At 47.4% G+C, this 18948-nt stretch overlaps 1 pseudogene; it reads left to right on the forward strand.

Annotated features, from left to right (window-relative positions):
• The window catches only part of LOC148665630 (scavenger receptor cysteine-rich type 1 protein M130-like), a 35198-nt pseudogene extending 16732 nt beyond the window's left edge, over positions 1-18466 (forward strand).
• The last annotated feature ends 482 nt before the right edge of the window (positions 18467-18948 follow it).

An 18948-nucleotide genomic window follows, 5' to 3' on the forward strand; every position in this document is an offset into this window, starting at 1 on the left:
CTTGTTTCATTACGTGAGTCAGTTATAACTGGATTAGTACAGGAAATGAGACTGGTTGCTGTTCACATTGTTTGCTGGTTGTTTCGTACCAGTTCAGATTGAAACGTTGGGCTGTCTTGTCAGGGTTTGTTTCCTTTGACTTTCCCTGCTGTCTTGACAGATCACACTCTACTGAGACTGTCTGCAGGCTGTTCAGGACAGGCAGAGGTTTACTACAATGGCACCTGGGGCAGCATCTGTGCCAACAGCATGACAGACATCACAGCTACACTGGTCTGTAAACAGCTGGGCTGTGGAGACAAGGGCACCGTCTGTAACGATGGCTGGGTTGTGATGAAAGGATCCAATGCAGATGCAGGATTCCTGGGGCGGTGAGTAGGCGGACAGAGCTATCCAGGAGCTGGGTCGTAATCCGGAGGCGAAAGGTAGGTCAAGATCAGTAAACAGCACTGGTGGCGAACAATCCAAAACGAGAGACAGATACGTGGTCGGGACAAGAGCAACAGGGTCGATACCAAAAATAAACACAGGTAGTAAACAATCCACGGGGCAAGGCAAGAAACGTAGTCCGAAGGCAAAACGATGAGGTCAGAAAATCCAGAAGGCAAAGTGCAAGAAACGCTAGGTAGAGCCACAAGTAGGGAACTCAATACCGAGCATCGATATGCGAGTAAGAGCGGCTTAAATAATGCAGCCTGCTGCACGGTAAGACGTCTGAAGAGAATTAACACGTGCGGCGGCGTTTGTAATTATCCCCCACCTGCTGGGACTGATTAGACCTCTTCGGAGCTGGTCTGGGCTGGTTAGTGGTTGTTACAGTACCCCCCCCTTCACGGGCGGCTCCCGACGCCCGAGATGGTCGCTGGGGAAAATTGCGATGAAAGTCAGTGATGAGCGCTGGATCGAGAATATCCCTTTCTGGAACCCAAGATCTGTCCTCTGGTCCATACCCTTCCCAATCCACAAGATACTGCAAAGTATTACGGTGCCATCTCGAGTCCAGGATCTTATTAACGGTATACGCCGGACGCCCCTGAACAGTACGAGGAGGTGGAGGACGAGCAGGAGGGGCCACCAGGGGTGAACGGTGAAATGGATTTAGAAGAGAGACGTGGAAGGCAGAATGGATTCTGAAAGTGGGGGGGAGCGCTAGTCGGTAGGTGACCGGTGTAATTCGAGAGAGGATCCGGAAAGGGCCTATATACTTGGGACCTAGCTTCTTGGAGGATAGGCGCAAGGGTAAATTCTTTGTGGCCAGCCAGACGAACTGACCCTTCCTGAACCTAGGGGCAGGTCTACGACGTCTGTTGGCAAAAGCGGCCTGGCGCTGAGTTGACTTGAGGAGAGATGTCCTAGCCACCTTCCAGATCCTTCTTAACTTCGAGATGTATTGTCTCAAAGAAGGAATTGTCGTAACCAGAGGGGCGTCTGAGATGAGGGAAGGTTGGTAGCCTAAGGAGCAAAGGAAGGGGGAGATGCCTGTGGAGGAGGATGTAAGGGAGTTATGAGCGTACTCTGCCCAAGGAAGTAAAGATGACCAATCATCTTGGGAAGATGAAGTGAAGGCTCTAAGGAAAGCCAGGAGCGTCTGATTAGTTCTCTCCACCTGCCCGTTGGCTTCAGGGTGATATCCCGACGTTAAGGACACATGAGTACCCAGGGCTTGACAAAAAGCTTTCCAAAAGGCCGAGATAAACTGGGGACCTCTGTCTGAGACCACATCCCTGGGCAAACCATGAAGACGAAATATGTGCTGGACAAACAACATTGCCATCTCCTGGGCCGTGGGTAAGGCTGAAAGCGGAACAAAGTGGGCTGATTTGGAAAATCGATCCGAGACCACCATGACAACCGTATTACCTTGACTGTTGGGGAGATCCGTGATGAAATCCACCCCTATGTGAGACCAAGGGCGGTAGGGGACCGGGAGGGGGTGCAAGAGACCCATCTTTCTGGCACGCGGGGTCTTGGTTCTGGCACAGATAGGACATGCTCGAATATATTCTGCTACATCCGCCCTCATGGTAGGCCACCAGAAGTCCTTACTCAGGAGATCCAACGTACGTTTGACCCCAGGGTGGCCTGCGAACCGTGAATCATGGCTCCACTGTAAAACCGCCGAACGTAAATTATCCACCACAAATAGTTTGTCCACGGGGCAATGGAGGGGGATGGTAGTCTTGTCCATGGCCCGCTTGACTTGATCCTCAATCGAGCAACGAACTGCTGCCACGACACGGTCAGTTGAAATTATCGGTTCAGGTGCATAATCCAAATCCGGGGGGTCGTGAAGCCTGGAAAGAGCATCTGCCCTACCATTCTTAGATCCAGGGGTATAGGTGATCATGAAGTTGAAGCGCGAGAAGAACAGAGACCAGCGAGCTTGACGAGAATTGAGGCGTTTAGCCGATTGAATGTAGGCCAAGTTCTTGTGGTCCGTGATAATAACAAAAGGATGCTGAGCCCCCTCCAGCCAGTGCCTCCATTCCTCAAGGGCCAGCTTGATTGCAAGGAGCTCGCGATTACCCACATCATAATTCACTTCGGCAGGGGAGAGCTTCTTGGAGAAGAAGGCACATGGATGTAGAACCTGTCCTTCATCCTGACGCTGGGAGAGGACTGCCCCAACCCCATAGGCAGAGGCATCCACTTCCACTACAAAGGGCCGGGAGGGATCTGGGTGACGGAGAAGAGGAGCGGTGCTGAAAAGGTGCTTTAAGCGTAGGAATGCCTTATCCGGCTCTGTGTTCCACTTGCCTCGGCCAGGTCGATTGCGAGTTAGAGCAGAGATGGGTGCAACAACTGAACTAAAATTCCTTATGAACCGCCTGTAAAAGTTAGCAAAACCCAGAAAACGCTGTATCTGCTTTAGATTGCGCGGGACTGGCCAGTCGTTAATAGCTGCTACCTTCGATGAGTCCATTGCCACACCCAGAGGAGAGATACTGTAACCGAGGAAATGGATCTTGGAAACATGGAACACACACTTTTCCAACTTAGCATAGAGCCTATTGTCAATCAATCTTGACAAGACCTCCTGTACATGGCGGACATGATCCTGAGGGTCGGTAGAAAAAATCAAAATGTCATCAAGATATACCAGGACAAAGCTACCAATAATATCCCTAAAAATATCATTCATAAAAGACTGGAAGACAGCTGGAGCATTGACAAGGCCAAAGGGCATGACTTGGTATTCATAGTGCCCATGCGTAGTCATAAAAGCCGTCTTCCATTCGTCCCCCTCCCGAATCCTGATAAGATTATAAGCCCCACGTAAATCCAGTTTTGAAAAGATGGTGGCTCCACGTAAGGACTCCAAAGCCGCTGGAATTAGAGGCAGAGGGTAGCGATGTTTAATTGTGATTGAGTTCAGCCCCCTGTAGTCAATGCATGGGCGCAATGAGCCATCCTTCTTTTCGATAAAAAAGAAACCAGCACAGGCAGGAGAAGAGGAGGGGCGAATAAAACCAGAGTCCAGGGCTTCCTTAATGTAGTCCTGTAAGGCCTGATTCTCCTTTTGGGTTAAAGGGTAAATGCGACCCTTGGGGGGGAGTGATCCTGGCAATAGATCGATGGCACAGTCATAAGTTCGATGAGGGGGAAGCAAGAGAGCCCGTTGTTTGTCGAATGCCTGTTTCAGGTGAATATATTGAGGTGGAATGGAAGGTAGAGCATCCACAGGGAGAATAGCGGCGGAGACCTTAACAGGGAGACGACAACAATTAGCATGGCAAAAATGACTCCAGGCAATGATCTCATTCTTGGCCCAGGAGATGTGGGGGTCGTGCTTCCTGAGCCAGGGAAGGCCCAGGATTAGCGGATATGCAGGCGAGTCCAGGAGAAGAAATGAGATTTCTTCTGTATGAGTGGCCCCCACCCTGAGAGAGAGTGGGATGGTTTGTAGAGAAACCTGAGCAGGGGTGAGTGGAGAACCATCCAGGGCTAGGATGCTGACGGGGGGTGATACAGAGACCACGGGGATATTCCATCGGTGGACGAAGGAAGCGTCTATGAATGATCCTTCTGCACCTGAATCAACAAAAATCGACAGGGGAAGATGAATATCAGACCATGACAATTCCGCCGGAAACAGCGTGCCCGAAGAGGCAGAGGAAAAAACAGCACTGCTGACCTTAGCTGAAGGCTGCGGTAGAGCACGAGGTGCAGACGAAGGTCTTGAAGGACAAGCAGCAAGCCGATGGTTAGGGGAGGCACAGTATAAACATCGTCCCTCCCGGCGGCGCCTTTCCTTTTCTTGAAGGGAAAGAGGAGCATGTGGCAGAGCTGGCAAAGCAGGAAGCGATGCCTCAGGAGGACCATATCTGGTTCCAGTGAGTCTGTCTGCTTTCCGGATTTTGATGCAGGTGTCCAATTCCAGGACCTGGGAGATTGCTGCTTCCAGGGAATGAGAGTTAATTGGCATGAACACCAAGTGATCCTTTAACTCCTCTGACAAACCCTTACAAAAAAGGCAAACCAGCGCCTCTGGGTTCCAGGCGGATTCTGTGGCAAGAGACTGAAATTCTTCCACATAGTCCTGTAGAGGTCTATCACCCTGTTGAATCGCCGAGAGCCGAAGGTGAACCAAGTCCAGATTGTTTTGCGAAAAACGTGCCTGAAGACGTTCCGCAAAGCCGTTGAAATCCATGGGTTGCGGGTCAGCTCTGGTAAAAAAAACGGAAGCCCAATCTAAAGCCTTGCCTGTCAACAGGGAGATCGCAAAACCAATCTGTTCTTGCGACGTAGGAAAACGCTCCGGATGCAGATGAAAAGAGAGGTAACATTGAGTAATGAAGCCTCTGCAACCAGAAGGATTACCGTCATATTTTTCAGGAAGAACAAACAGTAAGGTTGAGGGAGGGGTGGGCGGGGCCGCGGCTTGTGCGGAAGAAACTGCAGGAGGAGTTGTTGAAGGTGCCGGGGGCGCTGGGGGGGACGAAAGCCAGGCAACGTGATTGGTAAGCAGTTGAACCGACTGCTGTAACTGAGTTAGAGCTTGGGAGTGCTGGTGGAGGAGAGAACGAAGAGCTTGCGCATCCGCGGGATCCATACTGTAGGCTCGGTATTCTGTAACGATGGCTGGGTTGTGATGAAAGGATCCAATGCAGATGCAGGATTCCTGGGGCGGTGAGTAGGCGGACAGAGCTATCCAGGAGCTGGGTCGTAATCCGGAGGCGAAAGGTAGGTCAAGATCAGTAAACAGCACTGGTGGCGAACAATCCAAAACGAGAGACAGATACGTGGTCGGGACAAGAGCAACAGGGTCGATACCAAAAATAAACACAGGTAGTAAACAATCCACGGGGCAAGGCAAGAAACGTAGTCCGAAGGCAAAACGATGAGGTCAGAAAATCCAGAAGGCAAAGTGCAAGAAACGCTAGGTAGAGCCACAAGTAGGGAACTCAATACCGAGCATCGATATGCGAGTAAGAGCGGCTTAAATAATGCAGCCTGCCGCACGGTAAGACGTCTGAAGAGAATTAACACGTGCGGCGGCGTTTGTAATTATCCCCCACCTGCTGGGACTGATTAGACCTCTTCGGAGCTGGTCTGGGCTGGTTAGTGGTTGTTACACCGTCAGAGAGACAAACTCCAGGCTGAGCCCTGATCCCAGATGGCTGGACTTTGTCACCTGTCGCAAACACGACTCCACCCTGTGGCAGTGTCCCTCCTCCCCTTGGGGTCAGAATGACTGCACAGACCGAGAAGTGGCTAACATCACCTGCTCAGGTACAGAGGGAAGAGTAATGCTCTGTAAATTAGTGTTTTGCCATATTTAGAACAGACAAAAGCTTTAAACTGAATTCTTAGTAATTTATATCCAAACATGTATAAAATTAAATAATTATTATTAATCTTTTAAGGTCCTAGAAAAGAAGCTGACAGAAGCACTCCAGCCCCTCAGGAAGAGCAGCCTCAGCTGTACTGCCCAGGTGAGTTCAGTGTGTAAAACAGTCAGAGACACTGCAGCCCTGAGCTGAGGAACAGTAACCATACAGCTCTCTTCTAGAGCCACTCAGTACCTCACTGATCTCTACTACAGTCACTGAGCTGAAGACACTCAGTAAGCTCTCTGCTCTCGTCTACAGTCACAGATCTAATGACACTCAGTAGCCTCACTGCTCTCTTCTACAGTCACAGATCTGATGACACTCGGTAAACTTTCTGTTGACTTTCAGTCCCACTGGCTCTGCGCCTGGCAGGAGACACTAACTGCTCAGGCAGGGTGGAGCTGCGGTACGAGGGCTCCTGGGGGACAGTCTGTGACGACTCCTGGGACCTGCAGGATGCCCAGGTGGTCTGCAGACAGCTGGGCTGTGGGATGCAGTGAGTGCAGCAAAAGAGGCCTCATTCGGACCAGGGATTGGCACCATCTGGCTGGACGAGGTGAACTGCACAGGCAGTGAGCTTCACCTGTGGGACTGCTGTCACTCTGGACTGAATCAGAGCGACTGTCGACACAAGGAGGATGCAGGGGTTACCTGTACAGGTGAGGTGAGTCTTAGAACTGTAGATGAACAAGGTAGCAGATCAATGGAGAAGTTAGACTGATGTTACCCATACTCTATCACTGCTTAATATCTAACTGAACCAACTAAGATCATCAGTCACAAGATTGGGATGTTTTGTAGCCCTGTGTATGTGAACAACACTAGGCTTTAATTCCGAACAAGACACCTATCATCCAGCAATCCTAGATTTGACCTCAAGGAACAAATGTAAAGATTTTCTTTTTAAGACCACTGTGGATTCAACCTGCTGTAAAACCAAAGGCAAAATAATGACAGTTCTCCTATCTCTTTTACAGGTTTGTCAGAGACAACAGCCAGTCCAGCAACAGCTACAGGTGAACAGAAATCTTCCTTGTCATTGATAACTCCTGTCTTTCTGTCTCTTCAGATTCCCAGTGTGTTACGATCCCTGCCTTTCGGCAACGGAGGAGGCAGAAGTAGGTGTAGCCCCTATCCATCAGTTCACCTATCAGTTTTCCCATTCACCACCACACCCCCGTCTCATCCTACTTAAACACCTGTCCTTCCCTACCTCGTTGCTCAGTATTGGTTTTCCCTATCGAGCTTCCTGGTTGCGCTTCTTCTACTCTGTGTTTGTCTTGGATTTCGGCTTACAGTTTTTCCCTTTGGACTTCGGCTTTTCGGATCTCGGCTTGGATTGGTACTTTCGCTCTGTCTTGGATAACTGGCTACCTCTGGATTCTCGGATTGCTCTACGGACTACGACTTCGGATCACACTTCGGCTTCGGTACACGTTCCCTTTCGGATATCTTGCTCCCCCTGGACTCTCGGCTCGTTCCTACGATTACAGTTTACTTTCGGTTTACGACTTGGCTTTGTTCGCTCCTGCAAGTGGGTTCACTCACTAGTTCGGTCCCTATTACCGAACTCGTAACAGAATACTGAGCCATTTAACATGGACCCAGCGGAGCAACAGGAGATTCGCACGGCTTTGGATCAGCACGGACAAGCCTTACTCCAGCTCCAGGCTTCTGTCCAACAGATCTCTGCGCACCTGTCTGCAATGCCGCCCATCGGCAATCTAGGAAGCAACGCTGGAGCTGCCGCTTCGGCTCCACCCCCGCCAGCTGCTACACCTGCCCCTCGGCCTCTTCCACTAACTCCACCTGACAGGTTTGACGGCAACCCTACGAAATGTCGGGGCTTCTTAGCACAGTGTGCGCTGGTTTTCAGGCTCCATCCGGAAACCTTTTTTTCTCCTCAGGACAAGATCGCCTTCATAGTTTCACTGCTAACCGGCCGCGCTTTGGAATGGGCTACTGCTCTGCTTGATCACGAGGCTCCTGAAATTCAGGATTATGATCTCTTTTTAGGAAAATTTAAGGGGGTTTTTTGTGATCCTGTAGTTGGTCAAGACACTGCCTTCCGCCTCTCCTCCATCCGCCAGGGCTGCCGGTCTGTACAAGACTATGCTATAGATTTTCAAGTAGCAGCAGCGGAGACTCACTGGAACAACGAGGTCCTAATTTTTTTTTCTGTCAAGGACTCAGTGAAGAAATAAAGGATCGTCTGGTAAATATGCCGCAATTGGGCAGTACCTTGGAAGAAGTAATTTCACGAGTATTGGAATTGGATATCAGAATTCGTCAAAGGAGTGCTGAAAGATCTCGGACCTCAATATTAAAGGCTCCTCGGCTTTCTCCTATCAGATCTTTCGACTCAGATCAACCTAGGGAAGTAGCCCGAACCCAGTTAACCCCGGAAGAACGAGAGAGGCGCCAACGAGAGGGTCGCTGCATGTACTGTGGGAAATTAGGACACTTTAAAGCGGCCTGCCCTGCCTCATACTCGTCCTTGAGGCGCAGCCCCCCTTCTCAAGTTCATAAGGTGAGTGAGATTTCTCAATCCCCTCAGTTTTCCTCTGGATTTTTTATTCGTTCTACACTATTCTGGGGTACTGAAAGGAGACCTCTTCTAGCTTTTATAGACTCAGGGGCGGCAGGAAACTTTATTGATGCCTCCATCGCTCAAACTTGGAAATTACCTTTGACCCCGGTGACTACACCACTTCGTGTTCAATCGATCGACGGCTCCCCCGTATCTCCAGGACTCATTAGATGGCAAACTGAAATTATAAATTTGCAGATTGGCGCCACCCATGTGGAAGACATCTGGTTTTATCTCCTTGAGACCCCAACACATCCTCTGGTGTTGGGCTTTCCTTGGCTACAACAGCATGACCCTAACATTTCTTGGTTCCGAAAATAAATTTTAGCTTGGGGACCCAGATGTATTAAAGACTGCTGTCGTCTACCAGTACGAATTGCACTCACGGCGACATCCCCTTCAGGGGTTCCTACCATACCCCCTCAATATTCTGATCTACAGGAAGCCTTTGATGAGCAGGAGGCCTTGACCCTCCCACCTCATCGACCTTATGATTGTGCCATTGACCTTCTGCCAGGTACTATCCCTCCTAAAGGTCGTATTTTTCCGCTCTCCAGTTCTGAGTCTGAGGCCCTGAAAGTCTACATACAGGATTCTCTGAAAGCTGGACTTATACGTCCATCCACTTCACCAGCATGTGCCAGTTTTTTTTTCGTGGAAAAGAAGGATGGTGGGCTTCGTCCCTGCATCGACTATCGTGGTCTCAATGAGATCACAATCAAGAATCGGTACCCTTTGCCTCTAATTCCAGCAGCACTTGAGTCGGTGCATGGAGCCAAAGTCTTCACCAAACTGGATTTACGAGGGGCCTATAATCTAATCCGCATTCGGGAAGGGGACGAGTGGAAGACGGCCTTTATGACTACCCATGGACATTATGAATATTTGGTCATGCCCTTTGGTTTGGTTAATGCCCCAGCGGTGTTTCAGTCTTTTATTAATGACATCTTTCGTGATCTACTACAAAGATTTGTTTTGGTCTATCTAGATGACATTCTAATTTTTTCTGATTCCTTCCAGGATCATGTTCTCCACGTCAGAGAAGTACTCTCCCGGCTCATCAAGAATAAACTGTATGTCAAACTGGAGAAGTGTACCTTCCATGCTTCAAGGATTCATTTTTTAGGTTATGTCATCTCTCCAGAGGGTGTGGAAATGGATTCGAGTAAAGTCTCGGCGATTACTGATTGGCCCACACCCAAGAACCTCAAACACATTCAACGATTTCTCGGCTTTGCTAATTTTTACAGGAAGTTTATTCGAAACTTCAGCTCGGTGGTCACTCCCATAACCTCCTTGACCCGTAAAGGACCAAGACAAGGCAAATGGACCCCTCAAGCCGAAGAAGCATTTCAGCGTCTGAAACACCTGTTCACAACAGCCCCCATCCTAAAACACCCTGATCCAACTTTGCCTTTTGTAGTCGAAGTGGACGCCTCTGGCCATGGTGTGGGGGCTGTTCTCTCTCAGCGTCATGGAGAAAAACAGATTCTTCACCCCTGCGCCTTCTTCTCCAAGAAGTTATCCCCTGCCCAAATGAACTATGACGTGGGTAACCGTGAGCTCTTGGCCATTAAGCTGGCATTGGAGGAATGGAGGCACTGGTTAGAGGGTGCTCATCACCCTTTTTTGATTTACACAGATCACAAAAACCTGGAGTACCTGCAGTCGGCCAAACGTCTTTGTCCTCGCCAGGCTAGGTGGTCCCTTTTTTTTTCCAGGTTTAATTTTTTGATCACCTATACTCCAGGTTCTAAGAACGTCAAAGCAGACGCCCTCTCGCGGATCCATGACCCCCCTGAGGCCGAATTGACCCCAGAACCCATCATTCCATCTGGTAAGTTCCTGGCTGCGGTAAGATGGGACATTGAGGTGATTGTCCGACGAGCCTTGGTTGGGCAGAAGGTACCTCCTCAGTGTCCTCAGGACAAGTTATTTGTCTCTCATCCCGTCCGATCGGCAGTTTTACAATGGCGTCATGACTCCCGCTTCGCCGGACACCCTGGAGTCCACCGTACCTTGGATTTCATCTCCAGAGACTTCTGGTGGCCAACTATGGCTAAGGATACCAAGGAGTATGTCCAGGCCTGCGCTATCTGTTCCCAAATGAAGTCTTCCCGAATGAAGGCAGCGGGCCTACTTCAACCCTTACCCATCCCGGATCGTCCTTGGACCCACCTCTCAGTAGATTTTGTTACTGACCTTCCACCCAGCCATGGACACACAACTATTATGGTAGTGGTAGACCGTTTCTCTAAATCTGCTCATTTTATTCCCCTACCATCTTTACCTACAGCTCGAGAACTAGCAGAATTGTTTGTACAACATATCTTGCGATTGCATGGCATCCCTAAGGATATTGTTTCAGATAGGGGCCCTCAGTTTGTCTCCCGGTTTTGGAGGGCCTTCTGTAAGTCACTGGGCGCCTCAGTCTCACTTACCTCAGCTTACCACCCTCAGGCCAACGGTCAGACAGAACGCATAAATCAGGAACTGCTGACCTATTTACGGACTTATATCTCCTCTACCCATGATAATTGGGTGTCCTTGCTCCCATGGGCTGAGTATGCACACAACTCATTGTATACTACTTCTACTGGCATGTCTCCATTTAAGTGTGCCTTAGGTTATCAGCCTCCTCTGATCCCTGACTCCCACCCCAACACAGAGGTCCCTTCGGTTCAGGACTATATCTCTAACCTGAAGACCTTCTGGAGGAAGGCCAAAGCCACCCTTCTTCGCAGCTCAGCTCAGCAGAAAAAGGTAACTGATCGGCGCCGCCGGATCCCACCCAGACTTCGACGCGGTCAGTTTGTTTGGTTATCCACTCGTAACCTTCATCTTAAGCAACCTTCTGGCAAGCTTGCTCCCAGGTACATTGGTCCTTTCGTGTCCTCGCCCAGATTACCCCTGTAACTTACAGACTGGCCTTGCCTCCTACCCTTCGGATCCATCCTACCTTCCATGTTTCCCTCCTTAAACCCTTTCACAGATCCACCCTGTCTAAACCACAACAAAAACCCCCACCGCCTCGAGTGATTGATGGACTCCCTGCTTACACGGTCAATAAAGCCCTTACTTCTAAGGAGGAAGCTGGAGGAGATGCAAGTCGATGCCTCCATGACCTCGTGGATCACTGACTACCTGACGGGCAGACCACAGTCTGTGAGACTTCAGAACTGCGTGTCTGAACTGGTAGTGAGTAACACAGGGGCACCTCAAGGGACAGTTCTTTCTCCATTCCTCTTCACCCTCTATACTTCGGACTTTAAGTACAACTCAAAGTCATGCCACCTGCAAAAGTTCTCAGATGACTCTGCAATTGTGGGATGTATCAAGGGTGAGGAGGAGGAGTACAGAGGACTGGTCAGCAGCTTTGTGGAGTGGTGTGGGGTGAACCACTTGGAACTGAATGTTACAAAGACAAAGGAACTGGTGGTAGATTTCAGGAGGAAATAGGTCAAACCTACTCCTGTCTACATCCATGGGAGTGGCGTGGAGATGGTGGACTCGTACAAGTACCTGGGAGTGCACATCGACGATAGACTGGAATGGTCTAAGAACATCGAGGCCATCTATAAGAACGGACAGAGCCGACTTTACTTCTTGAGGAGGCTCAGGTCCTTCAATGTGTGTAGTAAGATGCTACACATGTTTTATCAGTCGGTGGTAGCGAGTGCCATTTTCTACGCAGTGGTGTGCTGGGGCTCTGGGATTAGAGCAGTAGATTCCAAAAGGCTGAACAAGCTCATCAGGAGAGCGAGCTCTGTCATTGGGTCTGACCTGGACCCCTTGGAGGTAGTGGCTGAGAGGAGAATTATGTCCAAACTGGAGGCCATCATGGTCAACTTCTCCCATGCCCTCTATGACAGGCTTGCAGGAATGAAGAGCATGTTCAGCAATAGACTGATTCATCCACGGTGCGACAGGGAGCGCTACAGGAGGTCATTCTTGCCGTCTGCCATAAGACTGTACAACGCATCCACCTTGCGTCTTGGCAGAGGCAACAGCGACAGTGACCTGTTTCTGGACTAAACGCATATACACATCTACTGCTACATCTGTTCTCTTTCTTTTTCTTTTTCTTTTTCCCGTTTACAACCACTTTTGTGCAATATATGCCAGGGACCTGTGCAATACATTTATATTTATATTTATATCTATGGTTACATCTATATTTATATTCATACGTGTGATACAATTTTCTGTGTACTGTTCTGTTCTAGTTTCCTCTTGTGTGTCCGGACTGTGAGTAACTCTTGCATTGTATTGTATGTATTGTACTATTAGTATATAATTCGTTGCACTGTGGCTGTGTTGTGTGTGTTAAGCTGCTGTTGCACTGCAATTTCCCTCACGGGATCAATAAAGTATCTATCTATCTATCTATCTGTCTGTCTGTCTGTCTGTCTGTCTGTCTATCTATCTATCTATCTAAAATCCTGGATTCCCGATGGTCTCGTGGAGCCCTACAATATCTCGTCGATTGGGAAGGCTATGGTCCGGAGGAGCGCTCTTGGGTTTCGGAGAAGGATATTCTGGACCCCAATCTCATCAAAGACTTCCACCTTAACTTCCCGGATCGTCCCGTTAGGGCGTCAGGAGCCGCCCGTATAGGGGGGGGTAATGTTACGATCCCTGCCTCTCGGCAACGGAGGAGGCAGAAGTAGGTGTAGCCCCTATCCATCAGTTCACCTATCAGTTTTCCCATTCACCACCACACCCCCGTCTCATCGTACTTAAACACCTGTCCTTCCCTACCTCGTTGCTCAGTATTGGTTTTCCCTATCGAGCTTCCTGGTTGCGCTTCTTCTACTCTGTGTTTGTCTTGGATTTCGGCTTACGGTTTTTCCCTTTGGACTTCGGCTTTTCGGATCTCGGCTTGGATTGGTACTTTCGCTCTGTCTTGGATAACTGGCTACCTCTGGATTCTCGGATTGCTCTACGGACTACGACTTCGGATCACACTTCGGCTTCGGTACACGTTCCCTTTCGGATATCTTGCTCCCCCTGGACTCTCGGCTCGTTCCTACGATTACGGTTTACTTTCGGTTTACGACTTGGCTTTGTTCGCTCCTGCAAGTGGGTTCACTCACTAGTTCGGTCCCTATTACCGAACTCGTAACACAGTGTAGCTGTAGTGTCTCCACTCCTCCTTAAGTGTGAAGATGAGTGTCTCTTCAGATTCCCAGTGTTGTTGTAGTGTCTTCTCTCCTCTCTCAGAGTAAAGATCAGTGTTTTCAGATTTCCAGTGTAGATCTTGTGCTAGTGTCCTCTCTTTCCTCACTGATTTAGTGACAGTCCTGATGGGTTAGATTGGGAATCCTTAACTATTCTTCATTGATCTTGGGTTCACCCTGAAGCCATTATAGCCACATATCGGAACAGGAGGAGAACAGGACATGTGTCGAAGTGTATACAGTATGAGCCCAAGAGCACCTCTCCTGATCCCTGTTCATCCATTGTCTCCCCCTCTCTCAGGCAGAACCAGGACAACAACCCAGACACAGCCACTGGGAGGCCTGTCTGCCTCGCCCCTGGTCCTCCTGCTGCTGGGGGCTCTGCTCTTCGTGGTGCTGGCCCTGTTAGTGGAGCAGCTGATCCAGAACAGGAAGCTGAGGAAAGGTAGGGAGGGAACTCTCCATCCACATAGTGACCTCTAGTGGTCAGTTCTGTCACTCACATGGAACTTATATTTACATAATTACCTTGAGGAATAAACCTGGTAGAGAAAACCATTTAAAGTTTAAAAAAGATTATCAACAATTACAGATGGAGATATCAGGAAATTTGCAAATCCAGAAGCATAACATTTATGTGCTGTAATGTCCAAAGAAGGTTTAGTAGTCAATGTTTGATCTTGTACTGCTCTCCCTGCATGTTAACCCTGAGTGTCTGTTTTCTCACACAGCCCTATCTAAGGGAGCACTCGCCCCCTATCATGATGCCGTTTTCCGAGGAAATAGAGTACAAACTGGCCAGAGAGGGAACCTACAGCGCCCCCAGGAGAGGTGAGTGGAGAGAGTCTTCAGGAGTGATTAGTCTCCATCTTCTGAGGAAGATCTGAGGACTTAACACTTGTAGAAAATCTCACCATACTGGTTTTAAATCTGTAGAGTTTTCTTTCTCAACTGCTGTCAAAGTAAGTGAAGGAAAGCATCATAAACTCTGTGTTTCTGTTGACAGCCTGGCTTCTCTCCCAGTAAGAGACAGTGCTGACTGACTGTAGGATTTTTTTTTCTCAACTGGTGTCAAAGTAACTGACACCACAGTTCACAGTTCCTGATCTGCCTTATACACACAAACTCTGAGATACTGTTCACACCCTGGCTTCTTCCACAGCCAGTGGAAGACAATGAGTCTGCTGTCTGACTGCAGTTAATATTGATCTGTCCTCCTGTTCACAGGGAGATTCCTCTGACGAGCTGCCCTCTGGATACGATGATGTGGAGGACAGTGAGGGAGACCCAGTACCAGGTGAGGGGAGGTGGAGTCAGGGGGCTCAGTGTGGGAGTGAGGAGGTCTTCAGTCCAGTACTCACTCTCACCTCAAACCAGGCTGACATTTAGATAACTTATGTAGAAAATCCTGAATTATATAAATATAACCACACGTGTTTGATACTTTATAAAGTCTGTTTTTCAGTGTTGCCTCACACTAGCCTTATCTCAGGAAAACTAGACCTGGTCAATACTGGGGTGGTAAACAGGGTGCTGCACTCATTGGTTTTGATAGAAAAGGAGACTGCGGAACAGCATGCTGTAAAAACGGCCTTTCAGATCAGATTAATCAGCGACCCTAGAGTTTTGGCTTAACTATACACCACAAAACATTTAAAATCACACTTTCCAATTACTTTGCAGCTCTATGGTCAAAGTAAGTCTGAGTCCTGAAGTGTAAATTCTCTGTCTCTCTGTGTGGTTCAGGAGACTCGATAGCCTCTGTGAAAGAAGAGATCCCAGAGTACTATGATGATGCTGTAACTGTACCTCAGAGTCCAGATGCCTTATCAGGTGGGTTATTTCAGTCCAATCACATGGGGAAACTCTGCACCAATACACACAACATAAACATACAGCACGCAATTACAAATTTGGTAACAAGGTGTTTTAGACACCTACATCCTAAACACCCAGAAAATCCTCAAACTGCTACCAAGTATTCAGCTTTTACAGAACACTTACATAAAAGAAAGAGATAAACCAAACCTTCTAAACCAAAGACATTACAACCTACAGTTAAATCTCTTTCTTTGTGAACCCAATTGCTACAAAATGAATGGGAACCTATCTCCCTGTTCTAAAGATGCTCCCACTAGCCAGGAGAGGCACTTTTTAACTAAGGGATTATATAAAAAAGAAATAAAAGTTTCTAAAAACAACAGAAAGGCAAGCTCTCGTTATGAGGTTCAAAGACTAAACTCCAGTCTGGACTCCCACAGAGTCTGAATCTCTCTACTCTTTCTTGGATCTCAGCCTCTGAATACGGAGTCTGTACTATTCTGCACCAGTTACATGAATCTGACTCTCTGTGATCTCAGCCCTGATCACTCAGTCTGGGTCACTGCTGACAGTGTCCGGCTCCTCTTCAGTATCTCATACAGTTGTGAATAGGACTGGAAATCAGGTTCCCCCTGATCTCCTGTACTTAGAGCCTGGAGTTTTAGATCCTGTGTGATGTTCAGTTAATCAGTGTGTTCTGACGAGCTCCAGCAGTCCTGTGCTCTAGATAACTCAGTGTGCTGATGTGTGACAGTGAAGCTGTGCTCTGTGTGCTTTAGGAAAGCTGATGTCCTCTGTGAAAGAAGAGGCCCCTGAGTATTATGATGATGCCATCACTGTGCCCCAGAGTCCAGACACTGTGTCAGGTGAGTTATTATAAATAAGACTAAGGAGTACCCCCTGTTCCAGCCCACAGTAGCCTTTGTCATTAGAAATTAGTCTCAACCTAATTTCATATCTGCAAATAAACACTACCTGGAAGAGAAGAGGTCTCTTACAGGCCAGTCTGTGTCAGAATGACAGAGCCATTACTGACCTGCTCTTCTGTTCACAGGGAGACTCCTCTCTGATGAGACACCCTCTGGGTACAGTGATGTGTTCAGCAGTGAGGAAGACCCCACTTCAGGTAAAAGGGGCTACAGCCAGGGGATCAGTGTGGGTTAGGTAGTTCAGGGATGGGAAAGATAACCTCCAGTAATCCATCTCTGTTGCACTGTCATCCAAGACAGGGGGGAATCAGGCATTTTGCAGTAGAGGTAGCTTCACTCTATCATGTCCTCCAAGGATCAATAACAGCCAATTAAGGCTGAGAGACCTGAATTGTACAAAGTTAGATCACAAAGATCACAGTGTCACTGAAACCCACCTAATGACACACCCAGCCAAGCAGATTTAAATTGATTTAAATTGATCAGCAGCTGATTAATGATGAGGGAATGAGGTCTGGGCAGAACAAAGCTTTAGATTCCCCAAGACCAGGAATTCTGTTCTCTGACTGCAGAGAGAATTACTAGGCTCAGAAATTACTAGGTCTTCCTCATTGTGGTTTTAGAGCATTGATACTCCATAAGTATAAGTGAATTCTACACTGAATCATCAGTTCTTCCAAAAAGATACTTACATTTTTAAAAAATCCTATTAAAAACTTTTGACTACAATATTGTAACATCTATTCTGTATACTATAACTGTTAGTCCACTAATAGCCATTGATATCAAAGCAGATTACTTCTCAGATATGTTCTATTATGCTCATTTTTTGTTATGCAAATTATGATTATATCAATAAATTGTATATTGTTTGGTTAGAATACGTGTGAGACTTTAGATTATGATGTTTGATTAGTTCCTAAAAGTCTACAAGTACTCTCAAAATATACTGCAATAATTTCTGATTGTTACAGAAAATTAAAATCCCCATTCACTACACTATTGTGACTATGTAAGTGTTTTAAAAAATTTAGGTACACCTGGCTAATGTCATCAATTCCAATTCCAATTCCAATTCCAATTACAGTACACGGTTAGGGGCTGTAAAGCAAGGAGATGTTTGCTGAGATGTTGAGGTGTGAGATTCAGTGATCAAAGCAACCGTAAAGTTTAGTTAAGTTCTGGGTAAATGATTGTCAATCAACTGTCCAGGAATGATAGAAGGCGAGAGCTACTTCTTGCTTCTACTTGTCCAGATCAACTGGAAAGACCAGATTGGAGTTTTGTCTGACCCTCATAAAGAAAGCTTGCCTTTCTGTTGTTTTTAGAAACTTTTATTTCTTCTTTAGATAATCCCTTAGTTAAAGAGTGCCTCTCTTGGCTAGTGGGAGCATCTTTAGAACAGGGAGATAGGCTCCCATTCATTTTGTAACAATTGGGTTCACAAAGAGAGAGATTTAACTGTAGGTTGTTATGTCTTTGGTTTAGAAGGTTTGGTTTCTCTTTCTTTTATGTAGGTGATCTGTAAAAGCTGAATACTAGGTAGCAGTTTGAGGATTTTCTGGGTGGTTAGGATGTAGGTGTCTAAAACACCTTGTCAGCAAATTTGTAATTGTGTGCTGTATGTTTGTTGTGTGTAATTTCGTGTGTGTAGTGTCGTTAATAACAAATATTTAACTAATTGTGTCTCAACTATTACTTTTTTCAATAAAGCCGTTCCAAAGAACAAATCTCTTATGTGCCTCTAACTATACCAAATGCTTGGGTATATTCTTGACAAAATCTTTACAAGTTGGGGGCTTATAATTAATTTAATTATTAATGTATCTACTCAGTCATTTCTGATATTCACCATTTTTTATAATACTTATTTGTATCAATATTATGTTAATAACTGACTCATTTGTAAAAATATGAGTCTGTGTCTCTCTGTCAGGTGTCCCCCACGCTGGCCCTGGAGTGGACAGGGTCCTGCCCACACTGCCCCCTGAAGAAGGAGCTCCTGCCCCTGACAAGACTGACTATGATGATGTTGGGGATGAGTCTCAGGGAGACGATGGGTGCTGTGAGACTGACAGGGCTGTCTGGGAGAAGCTCCTCCTGCAGGTCTAGACACAGAAGAGCTTCACCAACAGAGTCACACAGTCTTAGACCTGCTCTGAGCACTGAGACTGTCTGACATTGTCTGTGACCTGAGTCCACTTCACTCCACTGTTTCCACACTGACACTGTTACCTGAGTCCACTTCAGTCCACTGTTTCCACACTGACAGTGTCTGTGACCTGAGTCCACTTCACTCCACTGTTTCCACACTGACACTGTGACCTGAGTCCACTTCAGTCCACTGTTTCCATATTGTCCTCCGTGTCTGTGTCTACAGGACCTGCAGCTTGTGTTTTGCAAAACTGAGGCTTGAACATCCCATTTCTGCTCAGTCTTTCTTTTTCTACCATTTGATGTTCCAGATATAGGAAACAAAATTGTTGATTGATCTACAGTTCTGAATGTACCACTTTTGATGGGAATATTTTTTAATACATTTTATTAAAGTTTTGCTTTGCAATAATCTTTGGTTTTGTTATGCCCATTTCTAA

The sequence above is a fragment of the Lepisosteus platostomus genome, chromosome 5 (assembly GCF_059453375.1).
Source record: "Lepisosteus platostomus isolate fLepPlt1 chromosome 5, fLepPlt1.hap1, whole genome shotgun sequence".
Classification (NCBI taxonomy): Eukaryota; Metazoa; Chordata; class Actinopteri; order Semionotiformes; family Lepisosteidae; genus Lepisosteus; species Lepisosteus platostomus.